The sequence below is a fragment of the Panthera onca genome (genome assembly GCF_046562875.1).
Source record: "Panthera onca isolate mPanOnc1 chromosome E1 unlocalized genomic scaffold, mPanOnc1 haplotype 2 h2.Chr16_ul_9, whole genome shotgun sequence".
NCBI lineage: Eukaryota > Metazoa > Chordata > Mammalia > Carnivora > Felidae > Panthera > Panthera onca.
This window is the reverse complement of record NW_027675823.1, coordinates 447,985-474,037: the sequence shown is the minus strand read 5'-3', so window position 1 is coordinate 474,037 and position 26,053 is coordinate 447,985. Positions and strand designations below refer to the sequence as shown.

Genomic DNA, 26,053 nt, shown 5'->3' with positions numbered 1-26,053 from the left:
TGAGACAATTGATCTTGGGGTTGTCAGTCTGAGCCCCATGTGGAGTGTAGAGATTATTTAAATAAATAAAACGTTAAAATAAGATAAATTTTAAAAACAGTATAACGGGGGAAATGGGAGGGAGAAGTCGGCTACAACCACGACACTACTTCACAAAACAGCAATGAAACGGTGACTAAGTTCGTGAATGAATGATTACAAGGTAAAGCACTCAAGAAATTTGCTAATATTGTCTTTAAGAACACCACTTAAGCAATTCATCATAACTGACAAATTATAATGTAGCTTTTTTTTTAAGTTTATTTATTTTGAGAGAGAGAGAGCACACAGGGTAGGGGCGGAGAGAGAAAGAGAGAATCCCAAGCAGGCCCTGTGTTGTCCACAAGAAGTCCAACACAGGGCTTGAACTCACAAACTGTGAGATCATGACCGGAGCCGAAACCAAGAGTCGGACGCTTAATGGACTGAGCCACCTAGGCGCCACAATAATGTAGTTTTTAACATGAGACTTCATGTAAGTATAAGAGAAAAATCTCTTCCTTTGGATTAATTTTTCTCTATCTGAGAAATCCTTTGGGAAGACACAAAAAGCTTATCTTTCATTTTTAGCATATGAATAAACAAAAGGAAATAAAAACAGCAAGGCTTAGTATCTTTCATTTCTCATTTTAATCTTGCTGAAAAATATTTAATTATTTGCATAAAAACCCAAATCATTGCAAGCAAAATTTTTAACAAACTGATTGTGGTGTTGATTGTATGACTCTATACATTTCATGAAAATTAGTGCATGAGTGAGTTTTATGTATGTAAATTATAGCTTAATACAGTTTTTTTAGAAATGTTCTAAAACAAGGGAAACAAAACCAGTATTTCATTCAAACAAGTTCCTTATAAAAAAATTAAAAATCAAATCACCCATCAGTTGCTAAAAATGGGGCTAATCACCTGTTGGAATCCCTCATTACCTTACTATACATTTATGTAGTACTTTACAGTTTTTAAAATCCATCTAACAATTCTGTGAGGGAAGCAAGTTAGCTATCACTACCCTAATACATCAAGTTTTCATGGCTTGCCTGAGAATTTCAGAACTATTAAGTATCTACCCAAAAAGCAAACTCAGTTCAGTTGAACCTCTTTTCAACCTAACCACTTCTTTCCTCCAAATCATTTTAAAATAAATTTCCTACCTACCATCACATTCAGGAAGACTTTGCTCCTTGGAGAGAGCGCTCATAAAGTCATCTAACTTCACCATTCCATTTCCTGTAAAATAAAGACTTTAGATCATGCATTCTTTATATTTTTGCATAAAAGGTAAATTCATAGTTTCATACAACTATGAAAAAAATTACTTCTTCACTTCATCATAATTCTATTTCTCCTTTCATATCCTGTCTCCCTAGATGAGTCTCTGAATTAGGTCAGTTCGTTTCATTTTGATAATTACTCAATAATTTTTAAATACCTATTATAAAGTGCAATGGACTGAGCTAGGTCCTCAATTTTTGATAGATATAGGAAAAAGGAAAGGTGACCATATAGATGGACCATGAGAAACTTAAGGAGTCTATTTCATACCATCATGAAAACCCAGTCAAAATGCTATCCATTAAGACACCTTGACAATACTGACCAATCCTGACAGACCCAAGTGTCCCCATTACTATCAGCTGATCCAATTAACTACCTATTTTTAGATATACACCCTCCACAGTGATCCTACCAATCCTGATAAGCAACATGAAAGGGCTCAATAATTTTAGTAGCACCTACACCTTAGGTTTTTTTTTTTTTTTTAATCTTCTTTCCCATTTGCCTTAGCTAAGAAATTTTGCTCAGGTTCTAAGAATTCATTTCTAACATATTCCCAAGTCAGTCTTTCCCCAAAATGTTGCCTCTGCCCTCTCCTCAGCTGAACTTCTGTTGTGGATGGGTCTTACTTAATGATAAAACAACTTCTCCAATACAAAAGCTCTTCCTGGAAACTTAAAATCTGCCTTGAACTTAGGCTGGTGACCGGGATATGCTATTTAACATCTAGATGCTAATCATCTGCCTTGATTGGTTAAGTACCATTAGCCCTAAATTCCTAGTTGTAGCACTTCCTTACCATTTTGGAATCTCCGGTTATTTCTTCTTGGATGCTTTAGGCTATTTGCTCAGAGATTTTTGTACCCCTTGGATTTTGTGCTCTTATTGCCTGAACCTCCCTACAACTGGGCCAGCCTTTCCAGTACCTGTCCCATACGGGAAGGCATAGCTAGGGATAGTGATAGAGTGTTACATAACAATTCTGAGATATAAAAGGCCTAGTCCCTCCAAACCAATGCATTAGGGCAGATTTTCCAGGAATTTTTTTTTCCACTTTCCATTTTTATATCTGTTCTTTTAGAATCTTCTTTAGCATGGCCCATTCTGTTCCATTCCTAGTTGAGAACTTACTCCATCATTTAATACTATCCCATAAAAGTATCTAATTTTTTCAAAAAGTTTGGTATTATCAGTCTCACCATTTTGAGTAGTCTTTGCCACAATCTCCTTGAACTCTTTGTCTGATAAAGTAACTCCTATTGAAGGCAAAATGGATTGAAGTTCTTCTGCAGCAATGTAATTTTCTTGGAGTTTATTGATAGCTTCACAGATGTTTTGTAAATATACAAAATGTAGAAGACTATTCAGCCACAGAATTTATGTGTCTTAAGCAATAATTAGCCCCCAAAGTCTTTAGCAATTAGAAAACAAGTTTTATCTAATTATTATTACCTCATATGACTGCTTTTTTCTTCATATTTCTGTTGTAGCTTACATTATACCTAAATATTTCCCATATAGCTCAAACAGAAAACAATCTTGAAGTTCTATAAATGTTTATAAACTACTTGTTTGGAGGAACAGCCTGTTCCAGTGACCCAGCCAATGCTGCTTGGTTCTGATTAAAATATAATGAACGAGTTCAAGAGATCACAACAACAAAGTGTTTTGTCTAAATTCCAGGATTCCAAGCAAACAATGAGAGTTCTTCCCCTTCCCATCATTTTAGGCTACATGTTTTCAGTTCACAATCTTCAAAATCATAAAATCTTAGCAGTAGATACGCATGGCCGTCATGAGTCCCCTAATATCATGCACTGAGATAGGCATAGTATCACTTCTCTGTAATTCCCACCAAAAATGCATAACCTGAACTTACGAAGAAATATAAGGAAAACCCAAAACGAGGGACATTTTACAAATTAACTAGTCAATACTCTTCGAAAGTGTCATGGTCATGAAACTATCCTAGATCAGAGGAGACTAAGGGACACATGACAACTGAATGTAACGTGTGATCCTAGATGAGACCTTGAACCAGGAAAAATACATTTATGGACCAATTGAAAAAAATTGAATAAGGTCTTCAGATGAAATAGTAAATAATATTGTATCAGTGTCAATTTCCTGATTTAGTTCACTGTACTGTGATTATACAAGATCTTAATACCTGGGAAAACGAGATGAAGAGTATATAGAAATGTCTTTCCCTTTGTGTAATTCTTATGATTTAAAAATTATCATAACATGAAAAGTTAAAAATGTTTTTAAAATGTATATCAAATGACAGTCACATTTCAGAAATGCTCAATTACCATCAATTTATCTTGAGAAGTTATACCAGATAAACTATTTCACACTTCTCTTTACAAAGAATATTAAGTATGGCAAAGGTTGGCGACACCAGCAAGATAGATAAGCACTTTCTTCCACAGGCTGCTTCTACCCATGGGCTAAATGCCTACTATTCCACTGTTCCTTTAACAAGTGTTTTAATCTTACTGGAATATAAAGAACTCAGAATTAGGAATGAGGCACAGAGTAATAGTAGTGTATCAGTAAAGGAATCAGAAAGAACATTGTTGTGCCTCCTTAAAAGAGCACATTTTCTGTTCAACTGAGTTGTTTAAAATTTGTATTACTGTGTAAGAACCACTAGTATTTCACTAAGCACTCATTTTAACAATTACCTTCAATATTAAATGCAATAAAAAGATAAGTTTCTTTCAAGAAAATAAACAACTTGAGTAACTTCAGCCAAGGACTATAGGAAGGAGTATTTAATTAAGTTCCAAACACAGGACTTCTGTGATAGAGGTACCACGGAAGGAGGAAACTATATATTGGTTGGAAAACCTTGCTCATCTTTGAGAAAGACCATAAAGCCCTGGGGACCCAAACTGTAAAATAGTAGTTATTTTATCTTTCTTCATATTCCCATGTCCAAAAGAGATGATATCTGAAGCATTATCATATCATGTTGGATATGGATATCATATATTTAAATTACGGAACCTGAACAAAAATTTCACATAGACTCCTTACATATTTAGTTTAAAAATTATAAAATAAGCATTTCCAAAAGAAAACAGGCCCTCTATTTCTAGGGAACTTGAGTGAGTTGAATTAATCTCTGAATAAACTTCTTGGTCAAAGTTAGGCATCTGAAAAAGGGAACACAACCATCTAAAAAGGCACAACTTAAAACCACTGTGTTGTATACACTGATCTATATACCAGAAGTGGTGATTACTCAATAGCACTGACAAATGAAATGCAAACAACTGTCTAATCAATGGTTAATTCAGCTTGTTTCTGTGATGACTCAAGAACTCAAGGACCTATATTTTGACTTACATATATGATACTGACCCAGAGCATTCACTGCAATCTTTTCTTTCGACGAAACCCGTTTTAGGAGGCTGGAATGCCTTCTCACAGCTGGCTTCTGAAGTTTCGGGATACTAAAATTATCACTTTTATCCAGAGACTTTTTGAGGCTTGTAATGCTCTTCAAGCTATGTGACGTAGACTTTGAGTCATGAATTTCAATCTTCTCTGAACTTTTCTTAAAGTTTATGCCATCCTTTGAATATGGTTCCCAGAATCCTGTATCACTGCTATCAACCCCATTTAGGAATTTTTTTATTTGCAAAGGATTTTTTGATCTTTTAAGTTCAAGGTAATCATTATCCTCCATAATTTTATGATATTGGAGGTGTTTTCCATTTAACTTTGGGAATAATGATGGTTCACGTAGTCTGGAAGAGAAACTGCTTTTCATCCTATACTGTGGATAACATTCTGATATATTTGATAACTTTCTGTTTGAGGTAGATTCATCCAAGGCAGATGATTCCATACCTGCTAAGCAAGAGAAACATATTTAATTATTCTATTTACCTGTACCATTTGTAATAGTTTTTAAAAAGTAACAACTAAGTCCTCATGAAAACTATTCAAGAAATTATCAATTGCTTAAATAAACAAAGTTTAAAAAGTTAAATAAGGTTAATATGTTGAAAAACTAACAGAGCTGATAACTAAGACTGAAATATTAACTAGGTTAAATATAATCTTCTGGTTTAATATATTTAAATTCTTTTATCCAAAGCTATTTGAAGTTGCACCAAATCAAAAGTGATAGCCTACTGAAGGTTGTAGTTCTCATTCCCCACTCTGCCAATTTTGAAAGATTATAGGCTAAATATGCCAATACAGCTACAAATCCCTTAGTTATGAGCATACTGAAGTATAAGGAAGTTGGAGTGGGGAAATTTTTATTTATAAAATCAGAATACAGGGGCACCTGGGTGGCTCAGTTCGTTGGGCATCCCAGTTCGGCTCGGGTCATGATCTCACTGCTCATGGGTTTGAGCCCCAGATTGGGCTCTGTGCTGACATCTCAGAGCCTGGAGCCTGCTTCAGATTCTGTCTCCCTCACTCTCTGCCCCTCCCCCACTCACGTTCTGTCTCCCTCTCTCTCAAAAATAAACATTAAAAAAATTGTTTTTCATTTAACATCAGAATACAAATATTTACCCTCCTAAAGATTCTCAGTACTTGTGGGAAAAAATAGTTTGTATATAAAATAACCTCTTCAGAAAAATATTAATACAATGTCCCACTGGGGCTTCCTTTATAAAATTCATCTGATGGCTCAGAATAGTACCTTACATTTGAATAACACATTTTAAAGTATTTCAAATGTTATAATACTTGATTTTATGATAGACTATTATTCTCCTCTTAGAAGTTTAAAATATGTTTGATCATTGAAGGCAAAACTTATAAAACATTGTCTGAAGTTTTCAGTGTGTATAGTGGTAATACATAATAAAATTACAGCTTAACAGAGGGAGGGTAAAAAGATCTATATAAGGGTAAAACTTCTATATTCCACTTGAAGTGGTAAAATATTTATTTTAGCATACTAGAAAAGGTTAAGTATGTATACTATAATCCTTAAAACAACCACTGGAAAAATACAGAGATATAGTGAAAATACATATAGAATAAATTCACATACTAAAAAAATGCTCCCAAAAAAAGAAGGGAGAAAATGGTTGAAAAACAGAGGAAAAAATAGAAAACAAATAATAATATGGTACACCTGGTCTGAATGTATAAGTAATTACATTACATATGATCTAAACACTCCAATTAAAATACAGGAATTATACAAATAAATACAAAAAACATCACCCAACTCTGTGTGGTTTACAAAATACTTCAAAACTGGTGATATAAGAAGGTTAAAAGTAAAAGGATGGAAAATACTTACCATCTAAGCACTAATCAAAAGAAAACTGGAGTTATATTAGAATCAGAAAAAGTAAACTTGAGAGAAAAGAAAATTACCAGTGATCACATACATATTGCATAATGATAAAAGAATCAGCTCACCAAGAAGATAGAACTATTCTAAATGTGAATTCACCTAGCAACAGAGATTCAAAATGCATGAACCAAAACCTGACAAAACTGAAAGGAGAAATAGACAAATCTACAATTATATTTGGAGACAATATTCCTTTCTCTATAACAGAACTAGTAAAAAAAAATCAGCAAGGATTCAGAAGAATGAATAACATGAATTATTATGCATGGGAGTGGGTATGTGATTATTAGTAATATCTATGTCAGAAAAGAAAAATTAATGAAAAAACTTCCACATCAAAGACAAAATTAGAATTCAAAATAAACTTTGAAACGTTCAGGTAATAATAGCAAATTGAACAGCCTTCAAACACTCCATTTAAACTAAGGAATTTTGGGGATGCCTGGCTGGCCCAGTCAGTTAGGTGTCCAACTTCAGCTCAGGCCATGATCTCGCGGTTTGTGAGTTGGAGCCCCACATCAGGCTCTGTACTAACAGCTTGAAGCCTGGAGCCTGCTTTGGATTCTGTGTCTTCCCCTCTCTCTGCCCTCCCCGGCTCGCTCTCTCTCTCTCTCTCTCAAAAATAAACTAAAGGAATTTTTAAAACATCACAAATCCATAATAACAAAAAAGAAGAGGAAAAGAAACTACTACAATTAAATTTTGGAATCTGGAAAGCTGATGAACTTAGTAGACCTGAAAAGGCTGAACCATAAGGCAGAATGGGGAAAGCCAAGAAGCAACCCAGTTCATAACACAAAAACTCCAAAAGCTCATAAATTAGTAGCATTTAGGTATCTCTAAAAGTGAGGGTAAGAGTGAAGCTAAAAAGAAAGAACTGGTTAAAATCCCTTTAAGTAGTAATTTGATACCTAGGGTCTCTTCACACGGCCAGATATTCACTTTTATCCACTGGGCACAGCCAGTTATTGATCTTCTCCTACTCCAGCAGGAAAGTGACAATTCATCAGAAAGGGTTAAACACAAGGGCTCTGGATTATGGAATACTAAACACAATAGAGGGTAGGAGTATTACCTGCAAAACTCGGAGGGAGGCTTACACTGAATAATGGGAACTTCAGTCTTTCGTCTTATTTAACACCTGGAATTCTATGAAGCAAGGCTATACCTGCGGGAAGGATATTCAAAGTTTCTTTGAACACTCTGACCATCTCAAAAGGAAATATACCCTAAAGACAGTCATATTAAGGGTTTTCCAGGCAAATAGCCCAGCCAGACCACCCGATAGCAGGGTTTCTCAGTCTCAGCAGTACAGGCATTTTGAGACAGATACTTCTTTATTGAGAGAGCTGTCCTGTGTATTGTAGGATACTCAGAAGCATCCCTGGCCTCTCACCACTTGATGCCAGTAATACAGATTGTGATGACCAAAAATGTCTCCAAATGTTTCCAAATGTTCCTGGGGGAAGGGGAAGTTCGGGGCGGGGGGCGGGGGAAATCTCCGAATCATCTCTGGTTAAGAATCATTATCCTACAATGGAACTGGAGAGTGTGATGCTAAGTGAAATAAGCCATACAGAGAAAGACAGATACCATATGGTTTCACTCTTATGTAGATCCTGAGAAACATAACAGAAACCCATGGGGGAGGGGGAGGAAAAAAAAAAAAAAAAGAGGCCAGAGTGGGAGAGAGCCAAAGCATAAGAGACTGTTAAAAACTGAGAACAAACTGAGGGTTGATGGGGGGTGGGAGGGAGGGCAGGGTGGGTGATGGGTATTGAGGAGGGCACCTTTTGGGATGAGCACTGGGTGTTGTATGGAAACCAATTTGACAGTAAATTTCATATATTAAAAAATAAAAAAAAAAAAAAAAAAAAAAGAATCATTATCCTACAGCTCATAATCAGCTAGTTTTGCCCTCAGTCTCAGAGCTTCCAAATAGCTTTTGAGTTCACCATTCTCAAATATGAGTAGACAACCAAAGATCACCAGACATTTGAGGAACACTCCTAAAATGAAAAACAAACAGAAAAAAATACCTTGGAGGAGACAGAATATGAATGAAAAAGGAAATCTCAAAAGCATTGCAACAGAAGTTCTTAGTTGCAACAGAAGATATTGTTTGTGGAACAATAGAAATGCTCATGAAATAAGAGGAGGATATTATAATAAAATAACAGAGGGGAAAGAAATTATTGGAAATTTAAAAGTACAAATGAAAAACTAAATAGAAGCATTGGAAGATAAATTTAAGGAACTCTCTCAGAAAACATAACAAAGAGTGGCACCTGGGTGGCTCAGTCAGTTAAGCATCCGACTCTTGATTTCGGCCCAGGTCATGATCTCACAGTCGTGAGATTGAGCCCTATGTTGGGTTCTGCGCTGGGTGTGGAACCTGCTTAAGATTCCCTCTCCCTCTCCCTTTGCCCCTCTTCCACTCTCACTCATGAAATAAATAATAAATAAATAAAGCATAACAAAGAGATAAGAGAAAAAGGTTAAAAAAAAAAGGAATCATCCCATTATGTCACATATCCAAATATCAAGAGTTCCACAGAGACAGAAAAAATAGAGGAAAGGAAATCATCAACAAATTATTTTAATTTTCCAGAATCAAAGGACGCTGTATTCAGCACAATCGTTACAAAGAAACTTCTTTCAAGGAGACTTTCAGAAGACTAGAAAATATCCTATATGCTTGAAAAAAAAAAAAATCAGTGTCAAAGTCAAGAGTCAGAAAATTTTGCACTTCAATGGCAATACTGAAAAGTAGAAAACATAGAAAATTATTTACAATCTAGAATTCTGTACCCAAACTATCAATAAAATATGAAGACAGAATCTGTCATAGGAGGAGAGAAGTGAAAAGTCTCCAGCATGTTAATGAAGAAACATCTCAAGATGACAGTTGCACACAAAATGTAGAGGGCAACAAATTCATACTGAAGAACATCAAAATACTCTAAAGAAGATTTCTTCAAGAAGACAAAACTACTAGAATACCTTGTGCAGACAAACTTACGAAGAGGATATTTAGACAGTTGGCAGAGTCTAAGCTTCAATCAGTAATATATATACTTTTTTTTTAAACCAAGCAAATAAGTAAATAAGACAACTCAAAGAGGGAAAAATTGTACAGAAAGAGAAAGCAGCCACAAGATACTTACATGTGGCTCAGCAGTGAATAGTGTGTACATAAATATATTAACATAAATACAGAATTAAAACTTACTCAATTACCCTATGACTATATTAGGAGGATGGATAGGTATGGGAAGTGGATATGGTGGGGACAGGGAAAATGAAACAGAGCTAAATCCTTATTTTTCATATTAAGGAGTTTACTAGGTCTACCCAAAATTTTAAAAAATCAACAAGAAGCAATACAAACATGTTATTTACAGTCATGAAAACAAATATCAGGTAATCAGCTAAAATGTTTGCCTCTGGAGAAACTGAGGAAAGGATCAGGCAAGAGGCTGCTCTATTTGTAGCAAGTTTATTAGAACTATATAATTCTTTTTTCTAATCTTTTTGAATCTTTATTTATTTTTGAGGGAGGCAGAGACAGACTGTGAGCAGGGGAGGAAGAGAGAGAGAGGGAGACACAGAATCCGAAGCAGGTTCCAGGCTCTGAGCTGTCAGCACAGAGCCCAATGCGGGGCTCGAACTCATGAACCGTGAGATCACGACCTGAGCTGAAGTCAGACACTCAACCAACTGAGCCAAATTGAGCTTAAAATTATACACATAGATAATCTTGACCAAAGGATGTCCGGACAGAGAAAGAAAAGGGAGTGACACCATGTGTAATAGGAAGAGATTTTTAAAAACATACTTAATGGAGAAAAACAAAACTAATCATGAATGATACTGAATAATATACTAAAAACAATTTTTAAAAAATGTTTTAATGTTTATTTATTTTTGAGACAGACAAAGCACAAGCAGGGGAGGGTCAGAGAGAGAGAGGGAGACACAGAATCTGCAGCAGCCTCCAGGCTCTGAGCAGTCAGCACAGAGCCTGATGAGGGGCTCGAGCTCACGGACCATGAGATCATGACCTGAGCCGAATTTGGACATTTAACTGACTGAGCCACTCAGGCACCCCTATATTAAAAATTTTTAACTGTCAATGTCAGGATGTCAGAATGACCCACAAATTGCAAATTACATTTTTTTTCTTAGTGTTATTATTTTGTTTTAAAGTTGACTTCATGTTGCAAAATATTAAGGGAAAGATAAAAGAAAATTATGGTAGTTACATAATCAATACTGATTAGGTATATTTAGGATTTAAACTTTTATCTAAAGAGTTAGAGTAATGGGGGGGGGGGTGCACACGGGTGGCTCAGTCGGTTAAGCGTCTGACTTCAGCTCAGGTCGTGATCTCGCAGTCTGTGAGTTCGAGCCCCGTGTTGGGCTCTGTGCTGACAGCTCAGAGTCTGGAGCCTGTTTTGGATTCTGTGTCTCCCCCTCTCTTTCTGCCCCTCCCCCGCTCACGCTCTGTCTCTGTTGCTCTCAAAAAATAAGTAAAACATAAAAAAAAATTTAAAAGAGTTAGAGTTAATGGGGTCAGAGAAGGCTTTCAGATTCCATATGATAAAACCTACAAATTAGGATTTAATTTAAAGGCAATTTATTTATAAATAAAACTTGCTGTAGCAACAAGAGCTCACTTACAAAAATCTTCATACTGGTGCTGTAGTTCATCCAAAATAAATAGAATATCTCTAATATCCACCATGTGGTTACCTGTAATAGAAAGAGTAAGTTCAAGTGCTGTTATTTCTTTTTTGAACACAAATCTAGTTTCCATCCCATTCTAATACAAAAACAACACAGAGATGTGTGAAAGTAGGAACAGAGGTTGTGAATAATATCTAGAATTGTTAATAGCTCAGTATACACTGAAACATAAAAGACCATTATTTTCTTTTTCCCTTAATAAAAGAGTTTCCCATCAAAAGAAATTAGTCACCTTTTAAGCTCCACAGCTAGGTAATCAGGTTAATATTTCATTCATTTAACAAATAGTGTTTTGAGAATTTACTATAGGTAGAATTTCAAGTTTTAGCTCTTTTGTCTTTCTCACTGGATTGTGAGCTCTTCAAGAGTACAGGATGTCATTTGTTTCCCCAATGCCTAGCAAATTATATACTTCCTAGCACTTAAAAACTAATTTTTTTGAGGGGCACCTGAGTGGCTCAGTCAGTTGAGTGTTTGACTCTTGATTTGGGCTCAGGTCATGATCTCAGAGTTCATGGGTTCGAGCCCCACGCTGGGCTCTGCGCTGACAGTGCAGAGCCTGCTTGGGATTCTCTCTTTCCCTCTCTCTCTGCCTCTCTCCCACTTGCACTGTCTCTCTCTCAAAATAAATAAATAAACTTTAAAAAAATTATTTTTTAAAAATTATTTTTGATAAAACAGGGAGGGGGACAAAACATAAGAGACTTGTAAATATGGAGAACAAATTGAGGGTTACTGGAGGGGTTGTGGGAGAGAGGGTGGGCTAAACGGGTAAGGGGCACTAAGGAATCTACTCCAGAAGTCCTTGTTGCACTATATACTAATTTGGACATAAATTTAAAAAAATAAAAAATTAAATAAAAAAAATATTTTTGAATGAATAAATATACTAAAGGCTGTAAAGAATCATGCAATGTCTACATTGTGGATAGCAGTAAACCATTTACTTAGCATCTTACACATGTACAGCACTCCCATAATTATAACTTCTACCATTCCTTCCCTTGCCTCTGTCTAAAACCATTTTCCTTCTTGGACAGTGTATGACAGAGAATGGGGTCAGAGACAGTGACCTCAAATAATGTTGTTCCAATTGGACACCCAATAGTTCTTGCCTCCAAATGTCTAACTTCGCTTGACATTCAAGGTGAGAAAGACCAGGTGTTGACTTACCTACTTATAAAAATACTAGGTTTGTTCTTCAGCCTATGCCTAAAAAATCAACTATTCAGTTATAAGCATAAGCAAAGACCCTGAAAAGAAGATGCCAGTTTTTAATGTGCCTTTTGAGTCCAAGAATTATTATATACACTATGGTTTTGGTGTTGGGTAAGATTGATTCATTCTGCTTCTTTGAAAATTGGTAAGCTATGTCAGGTCCAGGACTTTAAATCACTGCAAAGCAAGTAAGTATTTGACCCAACCAAAGAAGTGCTACACCAGTTGATGTTAAGTTGCCTTCTGATTAGAACTGCTTCTCACATTCTGGGGGTTTTTTTAATTATTTTTAATGTTTATTTATTTTTGAGAGAGACAGAGACAGAATGCAAGTGGGTTGGGGCAGAGAGAGGGGGAGACACAGAATCTGAAGCAGGTTCCAGGCTCTGAGCTGTCAGCACAGAGCCTGACGTGGGGCTCGAACTCACGAGCCACGAGACCATGACCTGAGCCGAAGTTGGACGCTTAACCGACTGAGCCACCCAGGCGCCACTCTTACATTCTGTTTTTTTATTTTCTTGGTATTTATTCTCATTCTGTTCTTGATTGTGGTTCTAACACCCCAGTGAACTTCTGGAACTTCTGTAGAGTCCATATCCCAAGTTCTTAGATCAAAGCATAAGTCCTAAAATAATTCAAGGCTTCAACCCTCAAACTCGTGAATTTGATCAGTGTAAAGTTTCTGTTGGATCATCCAAAAATTAATCCAATGGAGAAGGCTGTATTGTTTATATCTGGTCTCTACTTAAAGAACTCCCCTTTCTGGAAAGAGGTCCAACATTGACCAGTGAGCATGCAGTAGCCAACCATGTATAGATTTACTAGCTCTCGCTCAAATTTATTCCTTCTTCTATGCAATGACAAATACTTCTCACACACATCTAAGACAAATACTACCCATTTATATAGTCTCTGGTGGCCAAATAAGCATTACAGAATCTGAAATTACTATTTTGACCCCTATCTAGCTTATCAAAACCTCAATGAATAATTCCTGGTTGAGACTGAGACAATCAGTACAGTTACAGGTAGCATTTACTTCATAAGAGAAGTTCAAAACAGCTTCCCACTCTTACATTTGTCCTTCTGGAGGAAGCTCATATTGGAACTTTCCTTTCCATTCAACCTGGAAAATGTAACTATCTAATGTGAAAAAAAAGTATCCTAATCATCAAAGTCATATTCAAGGCAACATTACTTTGAAGGTGTTAAATGACTATTAACACATTTCCATAATCTCCACAATAGCTCCACAATATCAGAGACCTTCTCATCAAAAATCGTACTAGTTACTACTTTTCACCCAATTCAATTACTAGATCGGTAAATACCACGAGAGAAAAAACTACTGCACCAATATCCTATCTCAGAAACCAAACTACCAGAACTGTCATCAAGTGATTTTCCATATTCCTCTTGCCAGATCTTAATGAAGCAAATGCTTATTGGACTTCCTTGCAAATTCCAGCAGCATTCCTCTTCATCATGCATACTCATGAAGATATTCTCCATGTTATCAGTACTGCTCCAAAAAACCAAACCAAATACAAAAACAAGATGTTAAAACAGTACCTATATTGGGGCGCCTGGGTGGCGCAGTCGGTTAAGCGTCCGACTTCAGCCAGGTCACGATCTCGCGGTCCGTGAGTTCGAGCCCCGCGTCAGGCTCTGGGCTGATGGCTTGGAGCCTGGAGCCTGTTTCCGATTCTGTGTCTCCCTCTCTCTCTGCCCCTCCCCCGTTCATGCTCTGTCTCTCTCTGTCCCAAAAAAAAATAAATAAAAAACGTTGAAAAAAAAAAAAACAAAAAAAAAACAAAAAAAAACCAGTACCTATACCAGGGTGCTACGACTTCTACTAGCAGGATAACCGACTTATATCACTCCTTACTTCAAAATTCTGTTACAGAAGAATCCATATCTCTTACCGGGGTAACCCAAAACTTTTGGCATTCTGAGGGTGTCCTTTCCTTTAATGTTTAAGTAAAATAGCCCCGACCCCACACCATACATTATATGAACAGCAATCAATACTCCCTCCAAAATTTGAAGATTCCTGAGTGTTTTATACTCTGGCAGTTGATTTTCGTTTTTTCTATTCCCGTGGACTCCTGATCTCTCTCACATTATCACATCCTATAGGTGCTATCTTCTCTCCACCCCAAGCCTACCTAACACAGAACCTACAGACCCTTTTCCTTTAAATCCACCCACCACATGACTAACACAAGGCTATTGTATATAACCAACTCTTACTAGATAACTTGAAATTAATGAGAGTAAGGGATTTCTTTATAGCACAGCAAGCACTACATAGTATTGTCCTAAAGTTCTACAGCCACTCTCTATTGATTGCTAGACCCCCATCCAATCTTAGGTTCCCTCAGTGTTCCTCTTCCAGCTGCCGATTAGCCACTGTTGTATTCTAAGTTCCTGTTGTTGTCTTATATAGAGTACTTTACCTTACCTTTTTGCTCAAACTAGGTATCTCCCAATAGGCTTTAGCTCTCATAATCAAACATACCTGTTAAAATGATTTTCCTAGTCAAAAGACAAGGACCTCCCCTATGAGGAATTTTACCTTAAGTCACAACCAGGTTATTAAAAATGACAAAATGAAAAAATCTTATTCTCTCTGGTTGGAGGAGATGGAGTGAAGGGTGAGACTTATTAATTCATTCAACATATATTTGTTGAGCAGTTAATATGTGCCACAAGCACTGTATGGAGTACTGAGGATACAATATTGAGCAAAAGTACACATGATATCTGCTTTCTTGGTATTTAGTCTTATTTGAGATACAGATCTTCACAAAACCATAAGAAATAGGGGTACCTGGGTGGCTCAGTCGGTTGGGCGTCTCATTTTGGCTCAGGTCGTGATCTCGTGGTTTGTGAGTTCGAGCCCCGCATTGGGCTCTGTGCTGACAGCTCAGAGCCTGGACCTTGCTTCAGATTCTGTGTCTTCCTCTCTCTCCCTGCCTCTCCCTCACTCACACTCTGTTTCTCTATCTCTCTCAAAAATAAACAATGAAAAAAATTTTTAAAAATATAAGAAATAAAAATTGCAACTGTGATTAGTGCTGTGAGAGTGTATGAGAACTTGACCTAGTCAGAAAAGTCATGGAAGCATCCTTAAAGAATAGAGTGGAGTTTAGATCCAAAGTATGAGTCGTAATTCACTAGGAGGGAAAGAATGCTCCAGGAAAAGAAAAGAATATATGTAAAGGCTATGGCAGGAGGAAGCCTGGTATATAACTGAAACTCTAAGAGGGCACAGTAAGCAAAGCAGAATGTGGTCTGAGATGACGCTGGAGATCTAAGGTAAAGGCCAGACATTGCAAGTCCTTGTACGTGACCTTAAAGGGCTCTTCATCCCAAGAAGTATTATTAGAGTTTATGCAAGGAGGTAACATGATCAGATGTGTGGGGTTTTTTTATTTTTTTATTATGTTTATTTATTTTTGAGAGGGGAGGTGGGGCAGAGAGAGAGAGGGAGACAGAATCTGAAGCAGGCTCCAGGCTCCGAACTGTCAACACAGAGCCCAACATGGGGCTTGAAACCACAAGCCTGAGATCATAACTTGAGCCAAAGTCGGACACTTAACTGACTGAGCCACCCAGGCGCCCCACAGATGTGTGTTTTGAAAAGATCATTCTGGCCATAGTGTTAAGGGGGATAAGACTGGGTGTGGGTGGGGGCACCTGGGTGGCTCAGTCGGTTGAGCGTCCGACTTCGGCTCAGGTCATGATCTCACAGCTCGTGAGTTCGAGCCCCCCGTTGGGCTCTGTGCTGGCAGCTCAGAGCCTGGAGCCTGCTTCGGATTCTCCCTCTCTCTCTGCCCCTAACCCACTCGCATTCTGTCTCTGTCTCTCTCAAAAATAAATAAACATTAAAAAAAAAAAAAAAAAAAAAAAAAAAAGACTGGATGTGGGTGGACTTGTTAGGATGAACAGTGATGGTCCTAAGGAAAAATTATGGTAACTTGGACTAAGGAAATGGTGGAAAATAGAGAGATTTAAGAGATATCTAGAAGTTTAAAATAATAGTAATTCACAACGGTTGCATGAGGAGAACAGAGAAAACAAGAGTTGTCAAGGATAATTCCCAGGTTTCTGCTTCCTATTTCTTGAGACTATTCTAGTGCCAATGGGTTCTATTTAATTCCTACAACAATCTATGAAATCAGCATAATTTTTCAGTTTAGCTCCCCAAGTACAAAGCCTAGAAATCCAGACCAGAATTCCATAAGCCAAAAAAAGAAAAAAAAAAAAAAAAAAAAAAAGCCACAGTGGTTTCATATGTAATTTCTGTTGCTTCTGGTAGAGCATGCCCTAAAGGCTATTTAATAATATGACTTGAGATTAAGCTTTAAAATCCCTATTTTATGGGCATCTTTATGCTCCAGAACATCCCTCCACTTATGTCTATCAACCCAGAACTCACCATAAATGACTACCTACTAAAATCCATGCAGCCTGGTTCTATCTTCACACTACATCCCAGCCACCAAAGACCCCCTAAAAGCCACCACTGACAAATGACAAAAACCTGTGGAAGCCCATGGAAAAGGATGCCATGTCTGATAATGTTCCTGCCATATTTACACAAACTGTTCCCTCAGTCTAAAATGTCTTTCTCATTCTTCATTACCACCTTCAACCAACTAACCCCTATTGATCCTTCAAGATTTAGCTCAGACATCACATTCTCTGATTATCTTTCCCTGGTGTTTCCAGTATACATTTGCAGCCTAACTACATTCTGTAACAGTATTTGCTATATACGACATTAAATTTTCATTTTATTTGACTCTTTCCACGCTAGAATGTGAACTCCTTTGGAAAAAGAAATGTGTTCTATTCATCTCTGTATCACCTTGCATAGTTCCAAGCACAGTAGATATTAAATGACTGACTCATTAAATACATGGATAATCAATGAATCAATCATTTATCAATCCATTATTATCAGACACCCCTGGTGACATATAAACATGTAATACAAAACATCTGCTAAATATATTCATAATGTTTTTTTAAAAATCTACATTTTGCAAAGAGTAACTGAATAGCATGAGAAGATTGTGTAATCAAAGCTATCTAATAAAGTTAAAAATTCAAGAAATTTAGGTCTCCTAATTTGTGAAGCCAATGCCCTTGACATTAAAGAAACCATCTCTCCACAAACAAGAAATGGAAAAGAGAGGAAAGTTTGAAAAGAAAATAAATACATTTTTCTCTTAGATTTTTATCAAACATACCAAAATCTAATAATTTTAGAAATTTCTCATTTAATTTTTCTAGACTATCTCTTACCACAGACACCAGTAAGCAACATTGATAGGTGGCAAGAGGTAAGAATCAAGAAGGAGAGATAAAGGATGAATCAGAGCACTGATATCCAAGAAAGGTATATTTACATAGTAATTCAAATAACTCACTGTCTATACTAGCATGTTTTATCACTTCCTGGAAAAGTTTCAGGAATTACAGGAATATCCATGCTATCCAAAACAGCAGCCAGTTCATCAGTCGCAACTCGACCACTTTTTATCCTACAGAAAATCTTCAAGGCATTCTGGAATGCTGCAAAAATATAATAAACAAAGAAGTTATTTTATCATGAGAATCAACAGCTTTTCTTGGAGGGGCTGATTTTGTGTCAACAGCCTACCAGGGTACAATACCTTTACATAGGCATAGGGTTTTCTAAAAATTTACCTGCAAGTAGGCATTTGCCCAATTCCATTTGCCCAATTTATATTAGGACCACATTCCTAATATAAAATGTAATATTTGCTATTATCACTATTGATATAATATTAGCAAAGATAGGTGGTATTTATTGAATGCTATCTATATGCCAAACATTGTGCTAAAAGCTATAGGCATTGTGCTAAAAAGCTCTGGATTATCTGATTATTCTGTATTCACCGCTTAGTTAAGCCTTGTAACTAAAATAATTTCATATCTATCAGTGGTATAATCTATAATAGCAAGGCAGCTTAATCTAAAATTTGAGGGCATCATTGTTTTAAAATGTAATTTAGAAAAAATAGTGTAAAAGAAAGAACAGAATAGATGCAAAATTTCTCTTCAGATTTTTTATATTACAAAGAGTTTAGCAATGGTTTAACCACTATTTAAAGGTCTTCTATTTCTCCACAGAAACTTCATTTTCTTATGCTAACAGTCCTTAACATCAAAAATGAATTGGAAAGATTTGCAACAATATGGATAGAACTAGAGTGTATTGTGTAAGTGAAATAAGTCAGTTAGAAGAAGACAAATATGTTTTCACTCATATATGGAATTTAAAAAACACAACAGATGAACATAGGGGAAGGAAAGGAAAAATAAGATAAAAACAATGAGACTCTTAAATACAGAGAACAAACTGAGGGTTGCTGGAGCGGAGGTGGATGGGGGATGGGCTAAATGGGTGAGGGGTATTAAGGAGGGCACCTGTTGGGATGAGCACTGGGTATTATATGTAAGTGATGAATCAGTGGATTCTACTCCTGAAACCAATACAACACTGTATGTTAACTAATTTGACTTTAAATAAATAATTTTTTAAAAATGAATTGGACAGAACACAGTTAAATGAAAATATTCATATTAATGAGAGAATTTTCCCTAAACAGATGTCCTCCTTAAAATCTAAACAGATTGATACCTGTGTCCTAATGCTAAATTTAAGTGATCCTCCGACTACCGCACCCCTTAATTTGATAAGGAAACACAATTCCCATAATCAACTTCAGAGAGCGAATCACTTTTTGTCAGACTACATTTTCTCAGAATTCAGGATATAACAAGCCTAGTGATCCACAAGTTCTTAGATTTGCACAATCATGGCGGAAGAACTGGGCATTATTCACTCATCCAACCAACCAGTTGTTATTGACCAGGCGAGCAAAAGTAGCAGAGGAAGGACCTCTGGGAATCCTCTCCTCCATAAAAGCTGTGAGAACACGGACGCAAACTGTCAGAATCAACTTTTTTCAAAACTCTGGCTATAAATCAAAGGCTTAGAGTAATCCAAAGAGTGTTTTCTTTCAGAAAAACGGCTGAACTTCAGTAATAGTGAGCTTTGTGGCATTTTAGCTTGCCATTATTCCCATCTTACCATCCCAGCTTCCCAGGAGCCTTGAAAACTAAGAGCCTACCCTCATGATGAAAAACAGCCGCCTGACAGCCAATGGAGAAGAATGAGTTTGGAACTTCTTCAAAGCCCCATTCTCTAAGAACTGTCATTATTAGACCTGTCTTGTGGCTCCCTGGAAGACCCTACTTGCCAAGCTGCCTTATTTGACCGGACTCAAAGCTTGCCCAAGGCAAAGAGCCTTTTCCCTGGAAGTACTCCTCAAACACAATCAGAGGCAATTAGTTAACATTATAACGGTCTGAAGTGGTGGGTAATAGTTGGAGCAAGCACTGGATGTTACATGTGAATGATGAAGCACTAAATTCCACTCCCGAAACCAGTATTATACTATATACTAACTAATTAGTTTAAGTAAAAACTTGAGACAAATGAACAAAAACCAGTCAGATTCAGGAGCCCTGCTCTTAAATGCTATTGCTGCTCTTCCAATGACATACTAATATTTTTTAGGATTAAAAAAATTTTTTTTTTTTTGGAGAGAGAGAGAGAACAGGGGAGAGGGGCAGAGGGAGGGAGGGAGGGAGGGAGGGAGAGAGGGAGAGAGAGAGAGACAGAGAGAGAGAGAGAGAGACAGAGAGAGAATCCCAAGCAGGCTCCATGCTTAATGTGGAGCTTGACTTGGGGCTTGATCCCACAACCCTGGGATTGTGACCTGAGCCAAAATCAAGAGTTAGATACTCCACTGACTAAGCCACCCAGGGGCCCCGACCCACTGATTTTTAAAAATCAAATAAACCCACAACTGTACAAAGAAGAAAGATAAAAGCAACACAAATTTCCCAACCAGGGCATGCAAAAAATGATGCATTTTGATTAATATCCTACTTGGATACCTTTCTATGTCTCTTTACGTTCATCAACGATTGTGAACATTTCACTCAATTAAAACAGTACATATAGTATACTGCCTTTTCACTAAAAATATGCCATGGACCTATTTACAAGTCAATAAATGTAGATTCATGCCATTAAAAAAAAAACAATTGGGGCAAATAATAGGCTAACAAACAAGCTTAAAAGGAAAATCTGGGAAATGAGACGTCTGTAGAGGCCTTTGAAAAGTTCCAACATATTCCTGAGCATCTAGATGGCCACACACATAAACAGGTCTGTACCCAGGAATACCAGAGTAGGTTCTGAACTCTCAGGTCTGGCTTACGTTGAGGATATACACACGCAGGAAGTGAAGGCTAAGGAAGAGTTGAAAACTATCTGTCTGAGTGTTGAAGGCATGCCCCAATGCACACATAGGGGTCCCTCTGGTTCTCCTCTACCTAATAACTGGCAACTAATTTTGCCTTGAAAGGAACTTAAGGACACAAGCACACATATATAAACTATAATGTGAAAATAAATATGTATAAAATATAAAATATAAGAAAAGATATTCATTGTGAAAGTGTCTATAATAGGAAGATAATTAGAATCAATAAAGGATTAGTTAAATAAATTATAGTACATCTACATTTTTCAGACACCATGCAGCTATTAAAAAATAAAAGGATCGAGCACCTCGGTGGCTCAGTTGGTTAAGCATCCGACTATTCTGGCTCAGGTCATGACCTCATGGATTGTAAGATCAAGCCCCACATCAGGCTCTACACTGACAGCATGGAGCCTGCTTGGGATTCTATCTCCCTTACTTTCTGCCCTTCCCTCACTTGCTCTGTATCTCTCTCAAAATAAATAAAAATAAACTTAAAAACAATTTTTTTTTAAGTAAAAGGCTGACCTACACTTACTGGCATGGGGAAAACTTTCCAAGACATATTACTCAGTTAAAAAAAAAAAAATCATGCTAGACAACAAAGTACATAGCATGATCCCTTTCTCTTAAAGTATAAGATGATCATATTTTTCCCTTTTATTTTCTTAGGGTCTCTTGATTTCTAACTGTATGCTTGATCTTTTCACTTGCCTCTATAAGACCCAGGTACTCTAGTTCTCTTCTGCCTAGTAACTGATAACTCATTTTCTCTTACAAAATATGTAAATATATACATTCATAAATGCATATAATAAAAGATGCTAAAGTCAACATTAACTTTAATATAGGAAGGATTAAAGAGGGTATTTTACATTTATATACTATTATATTGCTTGGATATTTTACTAAAAATAGTGTATTTGAGAATTAGGCATACTGTTTTAAGAGGAAGAAAAGAAATTTGGCACTTCTTGGTTGGTCTCAGAACATTTGACCATAAATAATAAATAAGGTCAAAATAGAAAACCAGAACTTGAAAAACAAAGGAATACATGATAGCTCAACTGTGGCTCGACAAGCAGGCAGTACTTAGGTACCCAAACACACTTACAAATCTAGTCAAGAAAAAGCTATAACCTGAAAACCAAGTAGACAAAGAGGAAACCCAGTGCTATAGGAGTTAATCAAAATGCCAAGTAGGAAGAAATTCAAAGAGGGAAAGCAAGCCAAGCATCACATCTATATTGCTAACTGATGCATACGGTAATGTATTAAATAACATTCACTACATTAATGAATAAACATTAAAGAGTTTTTCTTGCCTCTTGCTTCTTATCCAGGTATATAAAGATTATCACATTCATATATCCTTGATTCCAAGAAAATACAGGCTGGTTGACAGAAATATATAATCCCAAGGACAGATCATAGGAATTTGATCTTGCCTAATGGCAAAACCAAGGAACTGGTTTTTGTTTTGATTTGTTTTAACCCAAAGAACTGTTAAAATTAGGTCACAAACCCTAGAGATCTCAGAATATTGGAAGCACTGTTTCTATCAGTAACATGAATATTTCTTCCAATCACTTTCTTTGCTATTTATAGGAGTGTAAACTAAAAGTTGTTAGGAGATCCATCAGTGTCGGAAATTTTTAGGGAGAAATACAAGCAGATTCCAAAGAGAGCAAAGAAAGTACTATTCACAATGGAGAAGAAAACAGATATGAGATTTCAAAGGGAAAAAAAGAAAAAAACACATGAACAAAGAAAGGCCTGGAAACAAGAATGAAATTGGCACGTATAGACATTTGTGTCTATAACTGGAGCATGGGGTTCTTGCCTGGAAAAGATTCTACCAAGAGGAAAGTGGCAAGAAAAATTATAAGGGGGTGAGGATGTCAAGCATAAGGGTTTGGACCACATTCATTTCATCACAGGAAAAGCATCTAAATTTTTGAGCAGGAGAATGATATGACAAAAATCGTGTGTTAAGAAAATCTAGCAGTTGCATGCAGGAATAAGTGGAGATTATGGATAGAAAATTAGGATACTCATTGGGGTGGACAGGTTTTTAGTGCCTTTTATGAAATAACTCGTGTCTAATTTTTCTCAACCTAGGCTACAGGGGAAAAAACTATGTAAGAGATCTGAAAAAAACATAAATTCATATAACCATCCCACCCTAAAATCAGTGACAATCAAAATCATTCTTTTCTGCAATTTTGAAGAATCGTTTTTTTTTTTTACCTGGATCCTGGGAGACCAAATAACAAACATCATTCACAGTCTTAAGGAAATCTGAAAAATCCAGCATTCCATTAACTATAATAATGGTTCAGAAACAGAAGGAAAAAAACTGCATTAGCAAACTCATTAAGAACATAAGATAAAAATGCAAACTAAAAATGTGAATAGAATTAACTGATAGTCTAGAGGAGCATTAACATTAAATATAGAATGTAAAAAGAAAACCTATCATAAAAACATAATTACACATTTTAATTATATAGTAAATAGTGCCCAGCAATAATCAAAATGATATAGATTAGAATTTAAGATACTGCAATATTCTTTACTCAAAGCTCTAATTTTTATACTTGTCATTAGGTGCAAAAAAATCATGCAATTTGTCAATTTTACATATATAATGGTTTTACCTGAAAAGAATAGGACTGATTTCATCGTGTTCTAGCTAAGACCCTCTATACCAGTGGTTTTAGGGGAGATTACAGATCCAGATGAGACTCTAATGAAAGCTTTGCCTCAAATCATTCCATCTCCTTCTCTCCTCTCCTCCTTTCCTCTCTCTCTCTCTCTCTCTCTCTCTCTCTCTCTCTCATTGCACACACACACACACAAAATGCATTAAACAAATGCACAAAATATTGCACAATATTAAAATCTTCATCCAAAAAATCATCTCATTTATCACGCAAAAAGTAATGCCTATTTATTAAAAGAAAGAAAGAAATCTAAATTGTACAAATGAAAATTTCAGTAAGAAATTATTGCTTGGTTTGAGTGAGAAGTTGAAATTATGGAGCTTTTTTTTCTGCATGTTAATGCACAGGTCATCTCTGATGAGCAGCTAGAGCTGAAAATCCAGATTTACAAAGTGTGACAAAACACAGAATCAGGATTCTTCTGCCTCATTTTCTAGACAAGCATAGATCTGTGTCAAGCAACATCTTAATTTTTCAAGACTCTTCAAGTTAAATAACTCTAATGTCATTTTCCTCTTCATATAGTAAATGAGGCCAATTTTGAAAGGGTTTATCTGTGTTTGGAAGAAACTTATTATAAATTTACATTTTAAATTAATGTAATCTGAACAAAGTAACTTATAAAAGAACATTTCAGTGCTTCTGGTGGTCTGCAGGCTTCTACGTTCAGAGAAATTGACAAGGCTTAGTTGTTCTCATTTCTAAACCACAGAAACACTTTCTGGATTGGAAAATTTGTCAAGTTGTCTACCTCAAAAATTTTTTTTCAGTGTAATAACTTGAGAGTGGTTTCTCCTTTCCTTCAAAGAAACAATGAAACATTTGTGCAAATTTCAATCAATTATTTTGATTTGTTTTCTGACTTCTATGTGATTTAGGTTTAAACAAAAACCTTATAGATAAAACATCAAGAGCACAATCCATACAAGAAATAGTTGTAGACTAGACTTCTTCAGAAGTATGAACTTAAGTTGAAAGATATTCTTCAAAAATTGGGGTGGCTGGGTGGCTCAGCTGGTTAAATTCCGACTCTTGATTTTGGCTCAGGTCATGATCTCACAGTTGGTGAGTTCAAGCCCCGCATAGGGCTCTGTGCTGACAGGGCAGAGCCTGCTTGGGATTCTCTTTCCTCTCTATTCCTCCCTTGCCTGTGCTCTCTCTCACATATCCAGTAAAGGACTCGTATTCAGAATATATACATTCAAAATGCAATAGTAGGAACACAAACACATTTTCAATGGGCATAAGATATACAGGTAGCAAAAAAAGCACATGAAGATATATTCAAAATCATTTGATCATTCAGGAAATGTAAATTAAAACCACAACGAGAAAACACCATACATCTATTAGAATGACAATTTTTAAAGGCTCACCAATTCCAGGATTGACAAGGATGAGAAGCATCTGAAACTGTCATAAATTGTTCATAACAATGTAAAATAATTCAGCTGCTTTGCAAGCACAGTTTAGCAGTTTCTAAAAAATTCAAATATACCTACCATATGACCCAGTTATCCTACCATCAGGTATTTACCCAAGATAAGTGAAAGTATATGACTACACAAAGACACATAAATGAATGTTTACACCAGCTTTATTTGTAATAGCCAAAAACTAGAAGCAATCCAAACATCATCAATTAATGAATGGATGAACAAATCATGGTACATCCATAAGAGAGAACGCTGCTTAGCAATAAAAAGAAATAAACCTGATATGTACCAAAGCATAGATGAATCTCAGTATAATTAAGCTGAGTGAAAGAAATCAAACTAAAAAAATGAGTACTTACTGCATGATATCATTTATATAAAGTTCTAGAAAATACAAACAATCTGTAGTGACAGAAGCAGGTTAGTGTTTGCTTGGGAAGTAGTGAGGGGGGGTTGTGGAAAGAGAATGGGGGCTTACAAAGGGGTATAATGGGATTGAGTTTTCACAAGTATATACATATGTAGAAATTTTCAAATTGTATACTTTAAATATGTCAAGTATATACCTCAATAAAACTATAAAATATGCAGATAATTTAAAATCCATTGGAATAGCCAATTCCAAAAACAGTACAGAGGTTTTGTCTAAAAATTAAAAACAGAACTATCATATCATCCAGCAAGCTCACTTTTGGATATATACCCAAAGGAAATAAAAGCACTGTCTCAAAGAGCTATGTGCACTTCAAACATTGCAGCATTATGCACAATAGCCAAGAAATGGAAACAGCCTAAATGCTCACCAACAGATGAATAAAGAAAATGTAACCTCTATGTATATGACATATTCTGGAGGGTGGAGGGAATGGGCAGATGTTTGTCAAAGGATAC

The 26,053-nt window shown here is 36.2% G+C and overlaps 1 pseudogene; it reads right to left on the bottom strand.

Annotated features, from left to right (window-relative positions):
- Positions 1 to 26,053, bottom strand: part of LOC144615173 (EF-hand calcium-binding domain-containing protein 13-like) — a 99,209-nt pseudogene that overhangs the window by 47,612 nt on the left and 25,544 nt on the right.